The 23,163-nt window shown below is 41.0% G+C and overlaps 1 protein-coding gene and 1 pseudogene across 2 annotated transcripts in view; both read left to right on the top strand.

The window, feature by feature from the left end:
* Positions 1-23,163, top strand: part of LOC146673412 (uncharacterized) — a 188,013-nt gene that overhangs the window by 131,759 nt on the left and 33,091 nt on the right. The gene's annotated exons all lie outside the window — the stretch shown is intronic.
* LOC146673413 (uncharacterized) lies at positions 1,976-21,985 on the top strand (annotated as a pseudogene). Its single transcript, XR_014910435.1, has 4 exons — positions 1,976-3,712; positions 3,933-4,024; positions 17,511-17,644; positions 18,092-21,985. The product of XR_014910435.1 is annotated as an uncharacterized LOC146673413 (transcript).

Below are 23,163 nucleotides of genomic sequence, written 5' to 3'. Positions count from 1 at the left end.
TATATCTGACAGTCATCAGCATAGAAGTGAAATGCAATGCTGTGTTTTCTCAGTATAGATCCAAGAGAGAGCAGATACAAAGAAAAGAGAAGGGGGCCTAGAACTGAGCTCTGTGGGACACCACACAAGAGAGGAGCGGAGGACGACACATGGTCACAGAGACTGACACAAAATGTTTGCCCCGCCAAGTAGGACCTGAACCACTCAAGTGCCCACCCAGTGCTCCAAATGACAGAGTAAAATGCATGATCCACAGTATCAAATGCAACTGTCAAATCTAAAAGTACAAGAACAACACAGTCCCCAGCATCAGTGGCTAAAAATATGTCATTAAAAACTTGTAAAATGGCTGATTCAGTGCTATGAAAGGGTTTAAAACCAAATTGGAAAACGTGTAAAACATTTTGCTTTTTCAGGAAGGTCATTCATTGACTGTCAACTCTCTTTTCAAGAATTTTGGAAAGAAAAGGTAGTTAGAAGAAAGGCCTGTAATTTGCAAGAATCGTAAGATCAAGAACAGGTTTTTTTTAAACAGGTGTTTGACTACAGTGTGTAAAAAATTTTGGGGGCTACATCTGACAATGTGGATGACAAAAATGATAAAAATGGATTGAAACTGAAAAATGGTTTGAAACCGAAAAAAAATGGATTGAAACCGAAAAATGGATTGAGACCGGAAAAAAAAAATTGTAAACGAAAACAAAAAAATTACAGTTTCAATTAATTGTTTATTCACTATCAATTGTTTTTTCGGTTTCAATACAAGATTTTCCAGTACATTTATTTCAGTTACAATATTTTTTTTCGGTTTCGCTTCAAGGTGGCATCGTTCTGATTCCATATTGTCCTCCCCACGATGACGTTTTCATCGAGGCCAAGGAAAAGAGTTTAGGAAAAGGAGATTGGCGCTACTTTTGAAATAACACTCCACTGGGTTACGTTGTGCAGCTGAGTCACGTGACCGCACAGCAACAAATCACAGCGGAGTCAGATAAAGGGGGCGGAGCAAAGTGTGTATGCAGGAGAGGAGTCGAGCAGAGAGAGCTGCTTTTTTATGAAACGGTTGTAAAGTAGTAAACTTACAGGAACATATACCACTACCAACGTTTGGATCGATATCTGCATCGATCTGCACACCCTTGTCTCCTGGATCGTAGCTGAGATCAGCGTGAACCACGTGGGTCTCTGCTCCCTGATCTGTTTCCTGTTTTTGGAAAGTGTTCCAGCTTCATCACGGAGTTTCCCTCGGTTTGTGGGCTCGTCTAAAGGTAAGCATCGAGCTAACTTTAATGTGGGTTCAGTTTATGCTGAGTTTAGCTCTGTTGAGAATAATAGATTGCTTGGTAGACATTGGAGTTAGACAGACTGTAGAGTTTGTGATTGCTTGCAACATCATAATATGGCGGTTGCTGGGGGGAAAGAATACATAAAGAAAAATAGTCTTGGAATATGAACAAAAGGATGGGGTGCAGGGCAGGAGAACAACCAACCCCCACCCCAGGACCTGAAGCCACAGGTACAAGCCTGGGGGAGCGCAACTCCAGGGTGAGAGTAGTGGAAGCTTGCTGAGAAGGGGGCCAAAAGGCTTTGGAGCGTGATGTCACAGGGGTGGGCGTGGAAAGGATTTTGGCCTGACGCGCCACTTTCTGGGCCAAAGCTCAAGTATGGGCTCAAAATGTGATCATAAATATTTTGTACTTGTAAATCAGGATTTGTATTTGTATGTGTATGTGTTTACGACTGTGCGTAAACCCCCCCCTAATATTGGTATGATCTGAGCTCAGGCACTAAGCAGGACGGGGCAGCTACTGCCTGCGAGTTAGTGAATGGTAAATTGCCTGTATTTAGAGAAACTGTTTTTATTCATCTGTTTATTTTTTTATGAGCTTTGTTTGAATTTTTGAGTATCTGCAAGTGGGACCGCAAAAACATGATTGTTGGCCTGTATTTATATAGCGCTTGATAGCGCGTGATATTCTGGATTAGGCTCTTTGAAAAGATCGGACGTGGATAGGTGCCTTTATTGAACAGCAGGACATCACACACTAACTTGTTGTTTTCTTAGCGTGCAGAAATCTACCCTTTTTGTTGTTATATATTGGTCAACCAAGAACTAGCCCTGTAACAGGCACTTCTGTATTTTACCACTGGGGGGCAACAATTCACTCTATTACAAAACTGTTTTTGTTCATCTGTTTATTTTTTTATGAGCTTTGTTTGATTTGTTGAGTATCTGAGGCTGAGACCGCAAAAACATGATTGTTGGCCTGTATTTATATAGTGCTTTACTAGTCCCTTAGGACCCCAAAGCGCTTTACATATCCAGTCATCCACCCATTCACACACTGGTGATGGCAAACTACATTGTAGCCACAGCCACCCTGGGGCGCACTGACAGAGGCGAGGCTGCCGACACTGGCCCTCTGACTACCACCAGTAGGCAACGGGTGAAGTGTCTTGCCCAAGGACACAATGACCGAGACTTTCCAAGCCGGGGCTCGAACCGGCAACCTTCCGATTACAAGGCGAACTCCCAAGTCTTGAGCCACGATCGCCCCGCAGTGATGATGTGATGGGATTTCCGGCTCTTTCAGCTCGGCTCACTAAAAAGAGTCTGCTCTTTCGGCTCCAAACCGGCTCTTCAGGTTGTTTTGTTGCTTTAATTAATTTATTATTAACAATAATATAAAATTATGCACAAAAGGAATTACTAATGTAAAAAAAGAAGTGGTTTTATTTATATATGTTTATATATAAATATATGCGGTGGCCCCTAGAGACAAAACACGTACAAACTCCAAAACACATTTCTAACGTTAACTGAACTTTCAAAACCGCTACCTAGATCACTTAAATTACACAATTGAAAGCATGTGTGTATTGTTTGTGTATTTATACACAAGCACTCATATATATTCAAATAATTTAAAAAAAAAGTTCATTTACCTGTTACTACCACACACCAAATCCGGTCGTTGGTACTTGCTGGCTTGTGTAGCCACTAGGTAACAAAAGCTCAACACTGCGCCCGAGCATCCTGGAGCACTTCTGTTGTCTTTTGTACGTGTTTTGGAGTTTTTACGTGCTTTGTCTCTAGGGGCCACTGTAAATATACTTTTATTTATTCACTCCACACAAAATGTAATAAATAAATAATATAATACAAAAAACCAACTATTTACATTTCAACTTTTAACTATTTAAATTTTCAGCTTTTTTCCTTTTAAACAAATTTAAAGTGAAACAACACAAAACACTGCAAACCACAACACAATTAAATATAAATTAAAATATGAAAACAAAAAGAACATGCATATTCTCTGCCATTTGGGCCTGCATGAATAAACTTTCTGAATCCTTTATCATCCGCAACTGAATATAGTTTTGGATGATTACTATACCTTTCTAATGTGACGTTGATGTCCCTGGCTGTTTCCCTCCAGCTCTGTTCCTGTGCTACTGCCAGTGTAACTACTGCCCCTCCCCTCTCTTTTCAGCGCAAAGCACAAGGCTCGAGTGCGGAGTGACACGGGGAAAAAAGTGCGAGAGAGAGAGAAAAAAAAACGGCTCCCAATAAGGAGCCGGCTCGCGTCGTTCACTCCAAAGAGCCGGCTCTACGAGCCATTTCGTTCGCGACCGACACATCACTACTGCAAGTGCGCTGTTGGAGAAATGGAGCTAGGCAGACAGAGGAGAACTGAAGATTGACCAGGTACCAAAGTAAATCATTCATACTGTATAAAAAATGTAAATATGACGGTGTATCACGAAAGATTGATATGAGTTTCATTGATATGAAACTGATCACTTGACCAATATTACGTTACTTGCTCTTCAAGTTAATCAACAAATGGCGAAATGAAAAGCCGAACAACAACAATGCTGTTTCTTTAGAGAGTCTTAGCTTATGTGTGTTTATTTCATATTTTCAGTTGTTTCCCTCCACGGCTAAATAAATCGGTTTCAGTAATGCACTGATATACAAGAATGGACATAAGGAGCTTCTTTCAAAGAAAAAACTCAGGTAGATGTTATTTTATATATTATGCTTTGTATGTTGTTCAGTATATCTATGCAAAACAAGAGGACTTTCAATACACAGCAGTATATTCACAGTTGAAACCAGATATTTACATACACTTTATGGAAAACACAAGAACATTTTTTTTACTGTACAACATCAATTTAGAGTAAACTTGTTTTGTTTTAGATAAATAAATATTGAAATATCTTTTGAATTAGTTAAATGTCAAAATAAAGAGAGACAGAGCTGTCTATTTTTTATCACTTTCATCAAATTTAGGAGTACATATACACTAAGTTTATTGTTAATTAATAAGAAAACTCCAGACGATTCCATTCTGCGCTGAAGAAGCTTCTGATAGGTTAGTAGAGTCCATGTGAGTAAATTGGTGGAACAGCTGTGGATGCATATAAGACAAAACACAGAGCCTGTTTCTTTGAAATGGAAAATTAAGAGATGTCAACCAAAACACCAGGAAAAGGATTGTGGAGCTCCATAAGTGTGGCTCAATTTTGAATACAATTTGGTGCCATTTAAAATTAAGAAATACAGATAGTTTCTCTATTTACTCTTAAAGTTTACAAATATGTTTTTTATATTTATCAATCTAAAAAAATAAACATTTACCGTATTTCCCGGACTATAAAAGCGCACCTGAATATTAGCCGCACAAGCTAAAATCAGGGGAAAATCCTGTTTTGTACATACATTAGCCGCACCTGACTAAAAGCCGCAGGTGTTTCAATGTTGACTTATCATATGTAAGAGAATATGCACAAAGCGAAATGTCAGGAAAGAGATGGCTGTTTGGAGACACACCTCTTTTATTAATATTTTGAAAAACAAGTTATGGGTACATATTTGCATAACGTTTTAGGTATATGTGCAAGTAGCAGTAATTACAAGTACGAAACATGTACTGTGCTTCATGAATGAGTAACAAATGTAGTACATAACAATAACCTACAGCACACCAGAAAAATAGATTCGGACTACCTTTTAGGCTCAGGTGCAGTGACACGGCTTTAACAAGAAGAAAAGTCAGTCATTCACCACCATATTCCTGCGCACTAAAACCACCAAAGTCCTCTTCTCCAGTGTCAGATACGAACAGGCTCAGGATGGCTACGTCATCCACTCTCAGCTTCTTTCCTTCGTTGTCACTTTGAAAACCAAAGAAATCCTCGTTGTCAGTGTCGGAGTCGAACACCCTCAGAAAGGCCGTGGTGTCCTCCTCTCCATCATGCAGCAGTCCAGCCCTTCGACATCCGTTGGTGATCATGGATGTTTTCACACTTTTCCACGCTGTCAGATTCCACCGGTGGAATTGAGCATAACTTGCTTTTCGCAAGTTTATCGCCGCTCGTCATCCACGACTCCCGCTGAACGCGTAGCGTTAATTTGAAGTTTGTTTTTCGTGCTACTTGTACGGCACTATGTTGCCTGGCGGATGGACACGTGACCAACATACCACTCTTGAACCCCGATACTGTGTGTCTGATCACATGCCCTTCCGCCAGGCAACGTAGTGCCGTACAACAGCGGAACAAACAAAACAAATTGTCTTACGATATGATAAAAATCATGGACAATCCATAGAAAAGCCGCACCTGACTAAAAGCCGCAGGGTTCAAAGCTTGTGCAAAAAGTAGCGGCTTATAGCCCGACAATTACGGTAGTCTGATTTGATGTGTATCTTTACCAAGTGTATCTGTTTTGATCTGAAGAGTATGTAAATATCTGGTTTCAACTGTATATTTGATGATTGTCAGCACAAAGAGGGAGAGAGAGGAGAATGAGGACAGAACAGTAAGGGAACAAGAGCAGGTGAGAAACACATGTTAGTCAAATGGTTGTTTACCAAAATCCGTATCATAGGTACTTGTGTATCTCGTACCTAGTGTTTCTTTTCAGGTTTGTTATTTTTCAAGTTATAGATTTATTAAGTTATGCAGGCTTATGAAGGCTAAATAATTATATAAACTTTTCTGAATGTAAATAGTGTACTTTTGGTAGAATTAAAAAACTAAGTGTAGTGCGGGTCTATGATGATTTTTAGTGCTACTATCATCTAGTTCTGATTCTGGTTCTGTCTTGGTTAAGTCCTAAGTGGTCCTGATTTTGAACTGTTGTAGTCCTGTTTTAATTCCGGATCAGTTCTGGGTCTGGTTGAATTGGGGTTTAGTCCTCGTGTCTTGATGCAGCCCCAACTTTGTTCTGCCTTGCTGATTAATTAAAATACTAGTTTAAGGTGTCCTGCATATGTGATATATATTTTTTCCTATATGAAGTCATTCTTTTTTGAACAAAATTCATAATAAAGCCCATTTCAGTCATTTCTACCCTCACTTAATTTCCTTTTGCTGCTCAGCTCTCACACAGTGGCTCAGTTATGCTCCAATTAATCTTTCAGTAATGTCTACCCCCCCCCAAATAAAAAAAGAAAGAAGAAAAAAAAGAATCCCACATCCATCCTTTAGGGCTAAGCCCCGGGTGTTTCAGATGTCTGCTTCCGCCTCTGGTGTGGACTATGAAGTAGGGCAGTGGAGTAAAGACCCAGAGTACTTACCGCCACTGTCCTACCCCGATATCGTCACGTATCTTGTTAACCCTGACCCTAACCCTCACGTTCGGATTTCGGAGTGCCCTACGTGTAACGTTGGTAACCAGTCTGGATTTGTTTGATTCATTTCATAGGCAGGCTTCCCTACAGTTGTGCGAAAGAGTTAGCAAATCGTTACATAGCACGTATGTCTCCACAGTCACTCAATTCTATGTTTGTTTGCAATTTCTATAACCTCCAAGAACCCCAACGATAATATTATTAAGCTATAAAGAGTGATATGAACATACAGAACTTGCCGGAGTTAAAATGTCTGGAGCACACCAACAGATATCTGGAGATGGAAGAAAACTGGATATCAAGCCATCGCATGGCTGCTATCCAGGCTAGACGCCTTCGTTTTGTAAGGTCCGCCATATAAGATAAGATAAGATAAGATAAGATAACCTTTATTAGTCCCACACGTGGGAAATTTGTTTTGTCACAGCAGGAAGTGGACAGTGCAAAAGTTATGAGGCAAAAATTAGGATACAATAAGAATAAATACAGTACACAACTGTACAGAATAGAATAAAATAAAATACTATATACAGTAGAATAAAATAAAATAAATATACAATAAGATAAAAATAGAATACAAATACAAATGCTATATACAACTGAGTAAAAGTACAACGATGACAGAAAGGATTATTGCACTTAGTATTATTGCATATGTATGGATGTGTGTGTTTGATCAGTTAAAGTCTTTGTTGTGGAGCCTGACAGCAGTGGGGAGGAAAGACCTGCGAAATCTCTCCGTCCCACATCGTGGGTGCCGCAGTCTCCCACTGAAGGAGCTGCTCAGTGCTGTCACAGTCTGCTGCATGGGGTGGGAGATGTTGTCCAACAGGGATGACAGCTTAGCCGCCGTTCTCCTGTCACTCACCACCTCCACTGGGTCCAGAGGGCATCCTAGAACAGAGCTGGCCCTTCGGATCACCCTGTTCAGTCTCTTCCTGTCCCCAGCAGAGATGCTGCCGCCCCAGCAGACCACACCATAAAAGATAGCAGAAGCCACAACAGAGTCATAGAAGGTCTTCAGGAGTGGGCCCTCCACTCCAAACGACCTGAGTCTCCGCAGCAGGTACAGCCTGCTCTGCCCTTTCCTGTAGAGGGCGTCTGAGTTATGAGTCCAGTCCAGTCTATTGTTCAGATGAACACCAAGGTACCTGTAGCTGTCCACAGCCTCAATGTCCATACCTTGGATGTTCAGTGGTTGCAGTGGAGAATGCTTGTGCCTGCGGAAGTCTACCACCAGTTCCTTGGTTTTACTGGCGTTGATCTGGAGGTAGTTCAGCTGGCACCAGTCCACAAAGTCTTGGGTCAGACCTCTGTACTCCTTGTCGTCCCCATCAGTGATGAGGCCGACTATTGCAGAGTCATCAGAGAACTTCTGCAGGAAGCACTGGATGGAATTGTGGGAGAAGTCTGCAGTGTAGATGGTGAAGAGGAACGGAGCCAGAACCGTTCCCTGTGGGGCCCCCGTACTGCAGACGACCCTGTCCGACACACAGCCCTGAGTCCTCACATACTGTGGTCGGTCGGTGAGGTAGTCCAGGATCCAGGAAGTGAGGTGATGGTCCACTCCAGAGTTCACCAGCTTGTCCTTTAGAACCGAGGGAAGAATGGTGTTGAAGGCACTGGAGAAATCAAAGAACATGATTCTCACAGTGCTTCCAGCGGTCTCCAGGTGAGCGAGGGAACGATCTAGGAGGTGAATGACGGCATCATCCGCTCCAATGCCAGGCTGGTAGGCAAACTGAAGTGGGTCCAGTGATGAGCTTATTAGGCGCCGAAGCTGAGCCAGGACCAACCGCTCTAGGGTCTTCATCAGGTGGGATGTCAGAGCCACCGGCCTGTAGCTGTTGAGGTCCTTGGGGCGTGAAGTCTTTGGCACTGGTACAACACAGGAGGTTTTCCAGAGCTGTGGGACTCTTCCCAACCTCAGGCTCAGGTTGAAGAGGTGCTCCATCACCCCACACAGTTGGTCCGCGCAGGACCTGACGACCCTCAAGCTGATGCCATCTGGACCCGCTGCCTTCTTGCCATTAATCCTCCTCAGTTCCCTCCTAATCTGGGTGGTTGAGAGAGACACGCTGGAGCCTTGTGTTGAGTGTGTATTGGATGCTGCATTTGGGGGTGGGGGGGAGTGAGCAGGGTGAATAGAGGAGGTGTGAAGTGTCTGAGGTGGAACAGCAGCAGTGGGGGTGGGTGAGTCTGCAGCCGATGTTGCAGACTGCCTCATGGCTGAATCAAATCTGTTGAAGAAATGATTCAGTTCATTTGCCCATCTCACATCCCTCCCAGCTCCCTCATGATGCTTCCAGGTTGGGAAAGAATAAAAAAGACAAACCCTTTTTAAGCTTATTCCACAGCCGGCAACACGGCAAGTACGAACCATGGCTGTTGTGTGTGCCTTCGCTCCTTTTTCGCTTGTGCTTTGTTTGGACCCGGAAAATGGCGCATCAGGCCAAAATACTTTCCACGCCCGTGACATCACGCTCCAAAGCCCTATGGCGGTGACAACTCTTCCACAGTAGCAGGTAGGATTTTTCTTTTTTTTGTTGACGGCTAGTTTTACCTTTCCATACGGATGGTCTGTTTATGTTTTGATCAAGAGCCTTTTTTGGGCAGCTGAAGAGGAGAAGTCCATCTTATGGCCAACCTCTGACTGTTTCTTGGTCATATTACCCAGCAAAACCCAGTATCCAAGTTCATCTGTAACAGTCCTTGTGCCACAGATCTGCACTGTTGCTTCTACATTAAACAGAAGAGCAGCGACATGGCTGCAGGTCTCCGCAACTCCGGCCATACAGGTGCAGTGGACGGCTTCAACCTTCCCTGTGATGCTCACAATGACCCATGGTCACAGGTCATTAATCAATGTATAAAACTAAAATAAAATGTATTTTTAGTGACACAGGATAAAAGAATGGAAGTAAGATGTATAATTAGAATTATTTATAATAAATATGAACAAATTATTGCAATTTCTTTAACTGTAGTAGTGCCATTTGTGGGAGCATTTCAAGTTTCCATATATTAATACAACCGTTATAGCCCAAATTTTAATAATCTGTATGCATATGTATCCATTAGGTCCATAGTAACTACATAAATTGGAAAACTTGTAGTGCAATAAACTACAAAAAAATTTAAAATCTGTTTGATTTGTTTTTTTTACATATCTTTTTAGTTAAAATACAATTAAGAGGTGTATCTCTCGAAATTGTAAATAGAAAAGTTTCCAACCACAAGAAATTTATTTTGAGTGTATTTATAATTTTATTTTTGAGATACACTAATTTTTATATACTACAGGAAAAATGGAAATAAATAGTTTATTTTGATGCATTATAATATTTACAACAGTGTAATTTAAGTTCTAAGCATCCCAGAAACAATACGGAAAAGCACAAAGTCAAACATCATCATCATCATCATCATCATCATCATCATCATTTATTTATATAGCACTTTAAAAACACACCTAGTAGACCAAAGTGTTGTACAATACTAATATGCACATGACTTTTATGAACATCAACATAGGCTTATAAGGCCCACAAAAATGACGTCACTTCCGGTTTCGGGCAGGTAATGGCGGACATGCAATAATTTGCACTGATGTATATGCCAACGTAAGAAGTGTTATGAACATCGGCAAAGCGTGTTTCTGGAATATTATCTTTTTGTTGCTGCAAGTGCTTCTTATGCAAATTTTTCTAAAGCTATACAGGGAGTGCAGAATTATTAGGCAAATGAGTATTTTGTCCACATCATCCTCTTCGTGCATGTTGTCTTACTCCAAGCTGTATAGGCTCGAAAGCCTACTACCAATTAAGCATATTAGGTGATGTGCATCTCTGTAATGAGAAGGGGTGTGGTCTAATGACATCAACACCCTATATCAGGTGTGCATAATTATTAGGCAACGTCCTTTCCTTTGGCAAAATGGGTCAAAAGAAGGACTTGAAAGGCTCAGAAAAGTCAAAAATAGTGAGATATCTTGCAGAGGGATGCAGCAGTCTCAAAATTGCAAAGCTTCTGAAGCGTGATCATCGAACAATCAAGCGGTCGCAAGAAGCGTGTGGAAAAACCAAGGCGCAAAATAACTGCCCATGAACTGAGAAAAGTCAAGCGTGTTTGGCCATATTGCAGAGCTGCAACATCACTGGAGTGCCCAAAAGCACAAGGTGTGCAATACTCAGAGACATGGCCAAGGTAAGAAAGGCTGAAAGACGACCACCACTGAACAACACACACAAGCTGAAACGTCAAGACTGGGCCAAGAAATATCTCAAGACTTATTTTTCTAAGGTTTTATGGACTGATGAAATGAGAGTGAGTCTTGATGGGCCAGATGGATGGGCCCGTGGCTGGATTGGTAAAGGGCAGAGAGCTCCAGTCCGACTCAGACGCCAGCAAGGTGGAGGTGGAGTACTGGTTTGGGCTGGTATCATCAAAGATGAGCTTGTGGGGCCTTTTCGGGTTGAGGATGGAGTCAAGCTCAACTCCCAGTCCTACTGCCAGTTTCTGGAAGACACCTTCTTCAAGCAGTGGTACAGGAAGAAGTCTGCATCCTTCAAGAAAAACACGATTTTCATGCAGGACAATGCTCCATCACACGCGTCCAAGTACTCCACAGTGTGGCTGGCAAGAAAGGAAGAAAAACTAATGACATGGCCTCCTTGTTCACCTGATCTGAACCCCATTGAGAACCTGTGGTCCATCATCAAATGTGAGATTTACAAGGAGGGAAAACGGTACACCTCTCTGAACAGTGTCTGGGAGGCTGTGGTTGCTGCTGCACGCAATGTTGATGGTGAACAGATCAAAACACTGACAGAATCCATGGATGGCAGGCTTTTGAGTGTCCTTGCAAAGAAAGGTGGCTATATTGGTCGCTGATTTGTTTTTGTTTTGTTTTTGAATGTCAGAAATGTATATTTGTGAATGTGGAGATGTTATATTGGTTTCACTGGTTAAAAAAAAAATTGAAATGGGTATATATTTGTTTTTTGTTAAGTTGCCTAATAATTATGCACAGTAATAGTCACCTGCACACACAGATATCCCCCTAAAATAGCTAAAACTAAAAACTACTTCTAAAAACATTCAGCTTTGATATTAATGAGTTTTTTGGGTTCATTGAGAACATGGTGGTTGTTCAATAATAATATTATTCCTCAAAAATACAACTTTCCTAATAATTCTGCACTCCCTGTATGTGGAAGGAAACCGTGACCTAGGACAAGCTAATGGCATAAGATGTAAGTACAACTCCTCCGGTTTCACATGCCAAAAAAATAATTTTTGGTTCCAGTTCTACAGGGATTTAAAAATAGTTAGGTAAAACGGAGTGCCTTCTCCGACCGGTTGTAAAGGGTTAATTATATATTTTATGTAATAATTTATAAAATTTGGGTTAAAAACAATAGAAGACAAATGGCACTAGACACTTTTCTATTGTCCACACGATAGTGCTGGGCGATATGACGATATCTAACGACTTGTGCGCGCTGACTCCACTGACAAGGTACGAAAAAATGTCACGCTACGTCAATAGCAGTAGGTCTTCAGGGATTCTACGTCACGGCTGTATTTCATGCGGGTCCACATTTCCAACGCAATCAGTCACTATACAGTCTCTGCTATTTTGAGCTACTTTTAAGCATCTTTCTTGTAGTCGTCGTTACAACACAGTGTGTTTGTTTTGATTCATTTCCCCGGAAGATGGCCCAGCGTTCCCAGCGTTCCCAGCGTTCCGTGATGTCAACTCCAAAGCCCTATAGAGAGAGTAGTGGAAGCCTACTGCGAAGGATGCGAAAGGGCTACATTTGCTTGCTTGTTCAATTATTTCCATCATGCTTTGACTGCGGCTGTAACCAGACCTATTCCAGCAGGATTTGTAAAAAGCGTTTTGCCAGACACACAAAGCCGGACAACTTTTGTTCTGAGTCTAAGAAGATTAGAGAGAAAATGATCGGACTTCTCGTGTGGCTAGGTGCTGTTGAGGTTCACTTTCTCTTGACTTCACCGATTCTTTTGATATCCCAGCTGGAGAAGAAGGGTCAGATGAGGCTGAAGTATGTTTCTTCAAAGCTTTATTACCACTGATCCCACTACATGCAGTCACAGCAAACACCAAGTGGTTCTGAGAAGTACTTCTCATACACACACCTTTATAGGCTGTATTCCAATTCAGGGTCTGCAGCCTTGGAGGATGCGGGCCATGCGGGAATCATCCTCAAAGACCGAAAGTGAGATGCTTGTGTAATGGGACAGTCTTGCCTCCATGGCGCTGCTCAGGTTGCCTAGCAACCATGTCACTAACCGCTGAAACGTTTCATACAGCATTGTTTGAAATGGAAGAGAAACAGTTTTTGTTCATCTGTTTATTTTTTTATGAGCTTTGTTTGATTTGTTGAGTATCTGAGGCTGAGACCGCGGGACTGTAAAAACATGATTGTTGGGCTTCATTTCTGTACTGAACAGTCATTTTAAGATTAGCTAGTAAATAACAATTAGCTAATGTTGTTCATGAGACTAAAGTCATTTCATGTTGGTGATGTAAATATTATACTGCCAATATTACAGTTATTATTATATTAATCATTATTAGTTATTACAGCATTGAACTTGAACTCTGTGTCAAATACTGAGCTTCAGTAAAGATTCAAGTTGCATTTATTTATGTCCTATCACCTTAAATCTTCACTCAAAGACAAGTATCTTTGACAGTGTATTAGGGCTGCCACAAACGATTATTTTGATAGTCGACTAGTCACAGATTATTTTTGCGATTAGTCAACTAATCAGATCATCATCCATTGAACGTAAAACATACAGCTTATTGCACCAGCAGCATCTGCTCTTATATAATTATCATTAGCTTACAGCTTTAAGTGTTTAAGGTATGTGCTAACTAAAAATAAAGACAAAATGATAGTTTATTAAATTTTAATGAAATTTGCAGATTGTTTCAGTGAAGTTTAATAAACTCCTTGCTATCTAAAATATAACAGGACACCGGAGTAAATTCTCCAGCATCTCACACTTCTGATGATCAGCTGTCTGCTTGAAGTTTATTCAGCTGTGTAAGAACTATAACTTTAATCTCAGCCAAACCGATTTACTCAGGAACAAATAAAACACTGAAAAAAGCCAAACAATAACATTTTTAAGTTATCTAAGTGACTCATATATCATGTTTAACCTGAGTAGCGAAAGACGGCGGTGGGTTTGAAAACGATTTGCCGGGAGTCCAGTGCTCTCATGGCTCTAGCGAGCCTTGCCCCCGTCTAGCTGTCGAGCTAGTGGTTAACAGACGTCTCCGAAAACGTCGGAGCGCTTTTGAAAATATGTGGTGTCTTGATAAACTGAGCAGATATTTGAGGTTTACACAGCTACATTCTTGCCTGAAAACATGTTAAATGTTTATTTTGTGACCCAGAAAGAATAATAAGAGTAATATTAAAGCTAACTAGCTGCCGCCATTGTTGGAAACTGAGCTGGGCTCAGTGTTGCCAACTCCTCAGTAAGGAAAATCGCTATTGGTTGTCCAAAAAAGTCATTAGAAGTCGCTAAATGATGTCATCGCCTAATTTGCATAATTGGTCATGCTAATCTAATTGTAACCTATGTTGTTGGAGAGAGAAATAACATCATGGAAGAGACATAAAGTGAGTAAAAACGTCCTAAATGCAGTTAGTTTATTTAGAACTACAAATTAAATTTCTTTTAGCAATTATTGTTTTTTTTAATGTCACAATTCCAACCCTGCTCCTTTGCCCGGGCTTGGACCGGCAAAAGTGACCCGAAATAGGCACTCTGGTGGAGTTACTTTGTGTGTGTGTTTATAAGTAGTTTTAAACCTTGTGATTCACAAAACAGCATAAGAGTAAAAGAAGAACTGACTGCGTTACAGCACCCGCTGCTTGTTGAGAGTAGCGCTTTCACGTCTTTTTTTAAGGGGTCTGAAAACTCGCTAAATATAGTGACCAAGTTGCTAAGTTGGCAACACTGGCTGGGCTGCGCTATGAATTCTGACTGGGACGGAGCTACTTCTTCTTCGGGGTTTAACGGCAGCTGGCATCCTTGTACATGCAGTGCTGCCATCTTCTGTTTCAGTCCGTTATTACACTCTTAAATCCTGCTACTTATTCCTGCGTCTTTTGGGATCTTACAAAGCTTCAAACGACGCGTCGACTATTAAATCAGTCGTCGACGATTTTGATAGTCGACGTAATCGTGACTAGTCGACTAATCGTGGCAGCCCTACAGTGTATATATAGATGTATCGGAATCGTGTTTATTGGCCAAGTATATGTGCAGACACATACAGGGAATTTGGTTCCAGTAGATGGTGGCTCTCAAGCACAGCAATGTAAAACACACACACACACACACACACACACACACACACACACACACACACACACACACACACACACACACACACACACACACACGTGTCTATATATATATACACATTACACATACATACACAAAGCTGTGTAAACCAACTATAAATAACGAACCTAAACTTATATACATAAAATACAGAAATGAATGAGGTGGAATGAATACTACAAAATGTACATAAGGTGCAGTTGCAGTCTGGCAGTGGGAGCAGTGTGACAAGTCAACTGTTAAGAAGGGAGATGGCGAGGAGAAAGAAACTGTTCCTGTGTCGGGTGGTCCTGGTCTGCAGGCTTCTGTACCGTCTGCCAGAGGGCAGCAGATCAAAAAGTCTGTGTGCAGGGTGTGAGGGGTCTGTGATGATTTTCCCTGCCCGTTTCCTGGTTCTTGAGAGGTACAGATCCTGGATGGAGGGCAGGGGGGTGCCGATGATCCTTTCTGCTGCCCGTACAGTCCGCTGCAGTCTGCTCCTGTCCTGTTTAGTGGCTGCTCCATACCAGACTGTGATGGAGGAGCACAGGACAGACTCAATGACCGCAGTGTAGAACTGGATCAGCAGCTCCTGTGGAAGAATGTATCATATATAAGATACAAATATTGTTATTTCATTTTGTTGGCATTACTAAATTTGGCTCAGTTCTTACATATATTTGTAACAATATATGTAGATTAATGTTGTTCGTGTGTAATTTACGTTGAGTAGGCTAACCACGTTATTACATTAATGCATGTAAGGTGAACTAGCAAACACCGTCATAGTTACATGGCTTTCTTCTTGTCTGATGGCAGATACTCCCTTCACCCTGGCCAAAAAGGCTAAAATGACCAAAGAAAAAATGGAAAACGGCTAAACATGAGAGGTTTTTAGACGAAGTTTGTGTTTTTTCCATTGTTTAAGCATTGCTTCCAGCCAAGAGTGATACCATATATGCCCTATGGCTGCAGAAAAGGCTAACATTGTTATCTTTTTACAAAAAAAACAGCTGAACATGAGAGGGTTTTGGACCAATTTTGTGTTCTCCATTCTTTAAGCACCAGTTTGAGTACCGTTTAAGCACTGTCACCGTTTCAGAAGTACCAGTTTGGTACTGGTATCGGATAGGGCTGCACGATTTTGCATGAAATGAGAATCACGATTTTTTCCCCTTAGAATTGAGATCACGATTCTCTCACGATAAATATTTATTGCACTTATTAACTGCACATCAACTTCATAACAGTTGAGACTGAACATAAAAACAATAAATAAACATAAAAACAACAAATGTCTCACATTTGTTGTTGCTGCAAAATGTTGTACTGCTTGAAATTCCGTCTCCACCGTTGCTCGACACTGCGTGTATAGAGCAGGTAGTGCAACAATAGAAAAATAGTTGCGGGACAGCACTGTGTAGCGTTTGTCTAGGGTGTTGATCATTTCCCTAAATCCCTCGTTTTGCACAGTGTTGATGGGAGCCATATCTTTGGTCAGGTGATAAGTAATGGCCTCTGTAATTTCTTTGTGCCTGCGGGAGTTCGACGGGTATAGGGAAGTGCTGTATAAGGTTCCCGTTATTGATGTTTGGGTGGTTGACCGGGATGGATTTTCTCCTGTCACTTTCTCGTCTTCCCTGACGTGCTCTCCGTTGTTTTTTCCCTACTAATTTTAGCATCACACGGCACAGCGTCTGTATCACGTGGTATAAGGCTCCGCCCTTGTCATTTGTTGAGCAGGAAGAGTGAGCGCTTGTTTTCATGCAGATTACGTCCCGGATCAAAATGCGGTACAATCGTCGTCTTTTTTTTTTCTTTTTTTTTAAATCGTTGTCATTTGGAAATGAGATCGCACAAAAGTATGAATCAAGATCGCGATTTTCTAACGATTAATCGTGCAGCCCTAGTATCGGATAAAACCTTAACGATACCCATCCCTACATACAACCACCCTTTACCTTCCCATATGGAAAAGAAATAGTAAAAAATTATATGATTTACTCATGAAAATGGCCACTTTCTCATTACTTTCATATATTGTTTTAGTAAGTATCCAAAACATAGAAGTTTCATTATATAATTTTCAAGGGGTCTTATATCTGTTTTCACTCTTGTATGCTTTTCATACAAGTTTCACACAAGACGGATACAAACTTTATAAGATTTATATATATCCTTTCCATGTGGGTTGTCTGGGTGGAGTAGGTGGAATCTAATGAGGTGCTTCAGGTGGTACTGCTACCATTGAGTGTGAGCCGGACTTGTGGATCTATAGAAGTCCATATATACAGGGTGTAGCATCCACTGGGTAAAGGTAGTGATATGCAGGGGGGTCAGTGGCTTTTTCCCCTTTCAGGTTCTTGTGACAACTGATGACTTTCTTGTTGTAGCTGCTTCTCAGTTTCCACATTGAAGTTTCATAGGTATTGTTGTCACTGAGGAGTTTAGTCATGTTTATTTGCTCTGCTTTTTTTTTTTTATCAGGGATAAAATACATATACTTTTTGTGTCCCAGCTGAGTAACAGGAGAAGAGTCTGGTGGAGCAACAGAGGAACAATTTCAGCCATTTGGACTGAGCTCAGCCACTACAGAGGAAAAAATGACTTCAACACAGAAGGTGAGAAAAATATCACAGTTACACTGTTATTGAAACTGCACAGCTTGTTGGTTTTTAAAAACATGTTAACAGCAGCTTTATCTTTTCCATCCCGGGCTCCTCCATATATACACAGAATCTACATTCACAAACAAAAAACTCAGATGTTACAAGAAGATACAAACATAATTTTTATCGGCACACATTGAAACAACAATAACAAAAATTGAACTCAATTTTTTATGAGTAAAATATTTTCTCCACTTATCAATATTTCTTCAATATGTATTTTTCATTACGACTGTCATTGTAGCACATCATTGAAATGTGATACTATGACCAGAAGGTGGTGGAAACACACCTACAATGTGTTTGTTGACATGTTTGATTCCGCTAATAGACGGAGTTACAGTTTGTTCCACGACTGCATTTCACTCACTGCCTCTGTTTGTATCTCTGTCACTGCAGGACCAACATGGAGTGAGAAGTCAGCGCTCTCAGGAGGCCGACAAACCTCACAGAAGAAAGGGAGAGAAAACCTACAGCTGTGATGAGTGTGGGAAGGATTTTACCCGGTGTCGAGATTTAAAAAGACACCAACTCATCCACAGTGGATTTAAACCTTACAGCTGCGACTTGTGTGGAAAGTCTTTTACCCAGGCTGGAAGCTTAAAAACACACCAACTCATCCACAGTGGATTTAAACCTTACAGCTGCGACTTGTGTGGAAAGTCTTTTACCCGGGCTGGACACTTAAAAACACACCAACTCATCCACAGTGGAGTTAAAGCGTACAGCTGTGACTTGTGTGGAAAGTCTTTTACAGAGTCTGGACACTTAAAAACACACCAACTCATCCACAGTGGATTTAAACCTTACAGCTGCGACTTGTGTGGAAAGTCTTTTACCCTGGCTGGAAGCTTAAAAAAACACCAACTCATCCACAGTGGAGTTAAACCTTACAGCTGCGACATCTGTGGAAAGTCTTTTACCCAGGCTGGAAGCTTAAAAACACACCAAATCATCCACAGTGGATTTAAACCTTACAGCTGCGACTTGTGTGGAAAGTCTTTCACCCGGGCTGGACACTTAAAAACACACCAACTCATCCACAGTGGATTTAAACCTTACAGCTGCGACTTGTGTGGAAAGTCTTTCACCCGGGCTGTACACTTAAAAACACACCAACTCATCCACAGTGGAGTTAAAGCGTACAGCTGTGACTTGTGTGGAAAGTCTTTTACAGAGTCTGGACACTTAAAAACACACCAACTCATCCACAGTGGAGTTAAACCTTACAGCTGCGACTTGTGTGGAAAGTCTTTTACCCTGGCTGGAAGCTTAAAAAAACACCAACTCATCCACAGTGGAGTTAAACCTTACAGCTGCGACTTGTGTGGAAAGTCTTTTACCCAGGCTGGAAGCTTAAAAACACACCAAATCATCCACAGTGGATTTAAACCTTACGGCTGCGACTTGTGTGGAAAGTCTTTCACCCGGGCTGGACACTTAAAAACACACCAACTCATCCACAGTGGATTTAAACCTTACAGCTGTGATGACTGCGGGAAGGATTTTACCCGGGGTCGAGATTTAAGAAGACACCAACTCGTCCACAGTGGAGTTAAACCTTACAGCTGTGACTTGTGTGGAAAGTCTTTTACCCAGGCTGGAAACTTAAAAAGACACCAACTCATGCACAGTGGATTTAAACCTTACAGCTGTGACTTGTGTGGAAAGTCTTTTACCCAGGCTAGAAACTTAAAAAGACACCAACTCGTCCACAATGGAGTTAAACCTTACAGCTGTGAGTTGTGTGGAAAGTCTTTTACGTATCGTGTGGGCTTAAAAAAAACACCAACTCATCCACATTGTAGTTAAAGCACACTACTGTGAGTTGTGTGGTAAAGCTTTTGCTCAAAGTCGAAACTTACAGAACTATCTAGTTACCCACTCTGGAATTAAGGCGTACAGCTGCAACTTTTGTGGAAAAAGTTTCAGTGAAAAACACTACCGAAATATTCACCTACGGATTCACACTGGAAATGGTGTTTACTGCTGTGATCAGTGTGGGAAACTGTTTCCAACAGATGCACAGTTACAGCAACACATGTTTAGCCACACTGAGGAGAGACCTTATAAATGTGACCTGTGTGAGAAGACTTTTAAATCTCCACATCAGCTGAAAAAACACCAACAGATCCACACCAGAAAGTAACTCTACAAGTGCAGTTACTGTGAGGATGTATTTACCTTTTTATCCTGTATTTTTAACCTGATTGTTTGGAACAAGTTTGATCAGTAAACTTATGGAGTTATACTGAATGAACTGTTTGGGAAAATGAAGACTCATTTTCTCTCAGTAAGCTGAGTGTTATAATGTAAACAGTAAAAGTAATTGGACGTTGGCAGAGATGCTCTTTATTTCAGGCGACATTCAGGATAAAAATAAACAAAGCAGAGCAACATAGATGGATCCAGTTCTCAGCCCTGTCGTCGCTGTGGTGGTGGGAAAACGTTTCTTTGTAAGCTTTGTGGAAAAACTTCCAATCATCAACTGGACCTAAATCCACATCAACGCAGCCACACTGGAGACAAATGAACTACTGCAACGAATGTGGGAGAGGCTTCCACACACCAAGTACATTAAAAATACATGAACTCTTTCACAGTGTGGTCAAAAAGCACATCTGTGACTAGTGTGGGTCATCCTTCACCACTGGACATGAGCTCAATGAAAAAGGATAAGGGAATCCACACAGGAGAGACACCATACAAATGCAGACAATGTGACAAAAGATAAGATAAGATAACCTTTATTAGTCCCACACGTGGGAAATTTGTTTTGTCACAGCAGGAAGTGGACAGTGCAAAAGTTATGACGCAAAAATTAGAATACAAAAAGACTAAATACAGTACACAGCTGTACAGAATAGAATAAAATAATATACTAAATACAGTAGAATAAAAAGCTTCTCACAATCAGGTCATCGTAACAAACATGAATGTACACACATGGAAGTGAACTGCAGCTGTGACCAGTGTGACAAGAGTTTCAGGAATCTCAGTTCATACTCCAAACACAAACGATCCCACGCTGTAAATAAACTGTTTCACTGTTACTAATGTGCAAAAACCTTCACTTCATTATCTGCTCTGTGCAAACATCAGCCTGATCATGCAGGACTGAAATCACTGGATCACAATGAATCTGAAGAGAGAGAAAGATCCTCTTCTGGTTTCAGGGTCAGACTTAAAAACTTTGAGATCAGGCTCCACAGAGTTCAGATGGAATCTCCTGTAAAGAGTGTCAGCTGATGTCACACTTGGATCTGATGAGGTAGCTCTGATTTCTGGACCTGGGGTCCGTTCTTCGTACGTCGCTTACTACATCCAAGACCAAATCATCGCTCTAACCGTGAGCTCGCTAATCCGGTTCTCCGAACACACCTGCTGTTGACGATTAGTACAGCTGGATGAAATGATGTGAGATCACTGGGTGTCGTAAAAGGGGCTACGCATCGATAGTAGAAACATTGATCGGCAACCCTCTGATTGGTCGGCGAAATGTCGAAGGAGCACGCACAGTATTTTTGGCAGCAGAGCAAGAACTCTTGAGTGAGGGATTTTAGGAGTTTCAGAGTTTAATCAGTTGTAGCCACAGCTGCCCTGGGGCAGACTGACAGAAGCCAGGCTGCCATATCGTGCCATCGGCCCCTCTGGCCAACACCAGTAGGCGGTAGGGTAGATTTATTATATTACACTATATTATCCAATATTATATTACATTATATTATGTTATATTATATCCTCTTTCACATTAGAGCCACAACAGGACCCACTAGAACATGGGAACAAGTAAAAGTGAAATATAAGAATATTCCACAGAATGGTAATATTTATCACTTATATTGCTTTTTGTCTCTTGGAAATCTGTGATGTCTTTTTGTATCGCTGCCTGGTTTGGTAACCTGACGGTGAAGAACAAGAATCGATTGGGACTTCTGGTAAAAACCGCTAGCAAAATTTCAGGGCGCTGGCAAGATGGACTTTTGGCCATTTACAATAGAAACGTGCTTAGAAAGGCTCATTCTATTATTAATTGTGTGAACCATCCACTTCACAGTGAGTTTGAGTTGTTGCCTTCCGGCCGCCGTTTTAGAGTACCTCCGAGGAGGACTAAAAGACTCCAGGTCTCTTTTATCCCTACTGCGTCTTGTCTCCTTAATGGCAAATAATTGTCCTTGAATTTTCTATCATTATTATTGTTATTATTGTTTTATAGTATTGTTCTGTTGTTCTTATCCTCCTGCTGCTAAACTAATTTCCCCTTGTGGGACAATAAAGAAAAATTGAATTGAATTGAATTGAATTGAATTGAAATAATCTGTTTGTTTGTTCATAACAGCAACCAAGAAAAGGGCAGAGCAAAAAAAAGACAGGTGGTGGTCCTGCACCCCCACGTCAACAAGTTGGTTAAGTAAATAATACCCTCACGGGAAAATCGATATCTCTCAATGAGCACACTGTCGCGCTGAGCTAAAGGATCCTGTCTATTCCGCAATATACGCTGGATTCTGAAAACTCTCCTTATCAATCTTGCACCTTCCGCAATGGGTGGCTCGCGTATACGGACAGGATATGACTGCGACAGACTTCCCAAATCCACCTTCGCTTTTATAGCCGTGGTCTCTCATCTTGATTACACGAAGTAATTTACAATTACTACTCTGAAATATGAATTACATCTGTAATAATCACATACATGTAATAGAATGTTAATAGTACATTTCCCTTTTATAGGAAATGACCTGTATGTATCTGTGTGACATCAATAAAAGGATCAAGTGCTGCATTATCTTTAGTTACATTGATGTTATTTATTTATGGTGAAACAGTGGTGGAATATCGCTGTTGCTTTCGTATAAATGAAGCGGACATACCTGCGTGGCCGCGATCTAATCCTGTTTACATAAAGTAAACCTGCTCCATTGCAACTCATTCTTGATTGCTTTAATGAACATTTTTTTATTGTCACAGTTTGATACTGATGATTTCTTGTGAACACTCCTTTAGTTTAAACCCAGTGACAGTATGAAGTTATTATGTTTGTTTTCATGTAAGTATCTACACTTATATTATCTATCTATACTTCGTCTGCATCCCTCGAGGCCCCATTTGAAGGCTGATTATGTCCCAACATAGGCCAGAATTCATAGCGCAGTGGTGGCTGTGGCTTTTTTTTTCAACAAAGAAAAAACCCCAGCAGATGGCTGAAGCGTGGTGGCCAAAGAATAAACTTTTAAAAGCAAGTATAAAATTTTAGATCACTTATATATCTGCAAAGAACGTTATAACATTACTGTTGGCTACATGTCCACAAAGTTATGTATAGGGTTGGGTTTTTAATTATCGATTTATCGATTAAAATTGGTTCTAGCTTGGATAATGTGATATCGATTCATTAAAATCCTGAATTGATTTTTTAATACAAATTTATTTTGACCAAAATGCCAGAATTTCAGGTTAAACCTCAGAAA

Source organism: Rhamphochromis longiceps, linkage group LG3 (genome assembly GCF_057381845.1).
Source record: "Rhamphochromis longiceps isolate RC_006_pf linkage group LG3, R_longiceps_female_GT1.1, whole genome shotgun sequence".
Classification (NCBI taxonomy): Eukaryota; Metazoa; Chordata; class Actinopteri; order Cichliformes; family Cichlidae; genus Rhamphochromis; species Rhamphochromis longiceps.
This window is presented reverse-complemented; position numbering and strand designations above follow the sequence as displayed.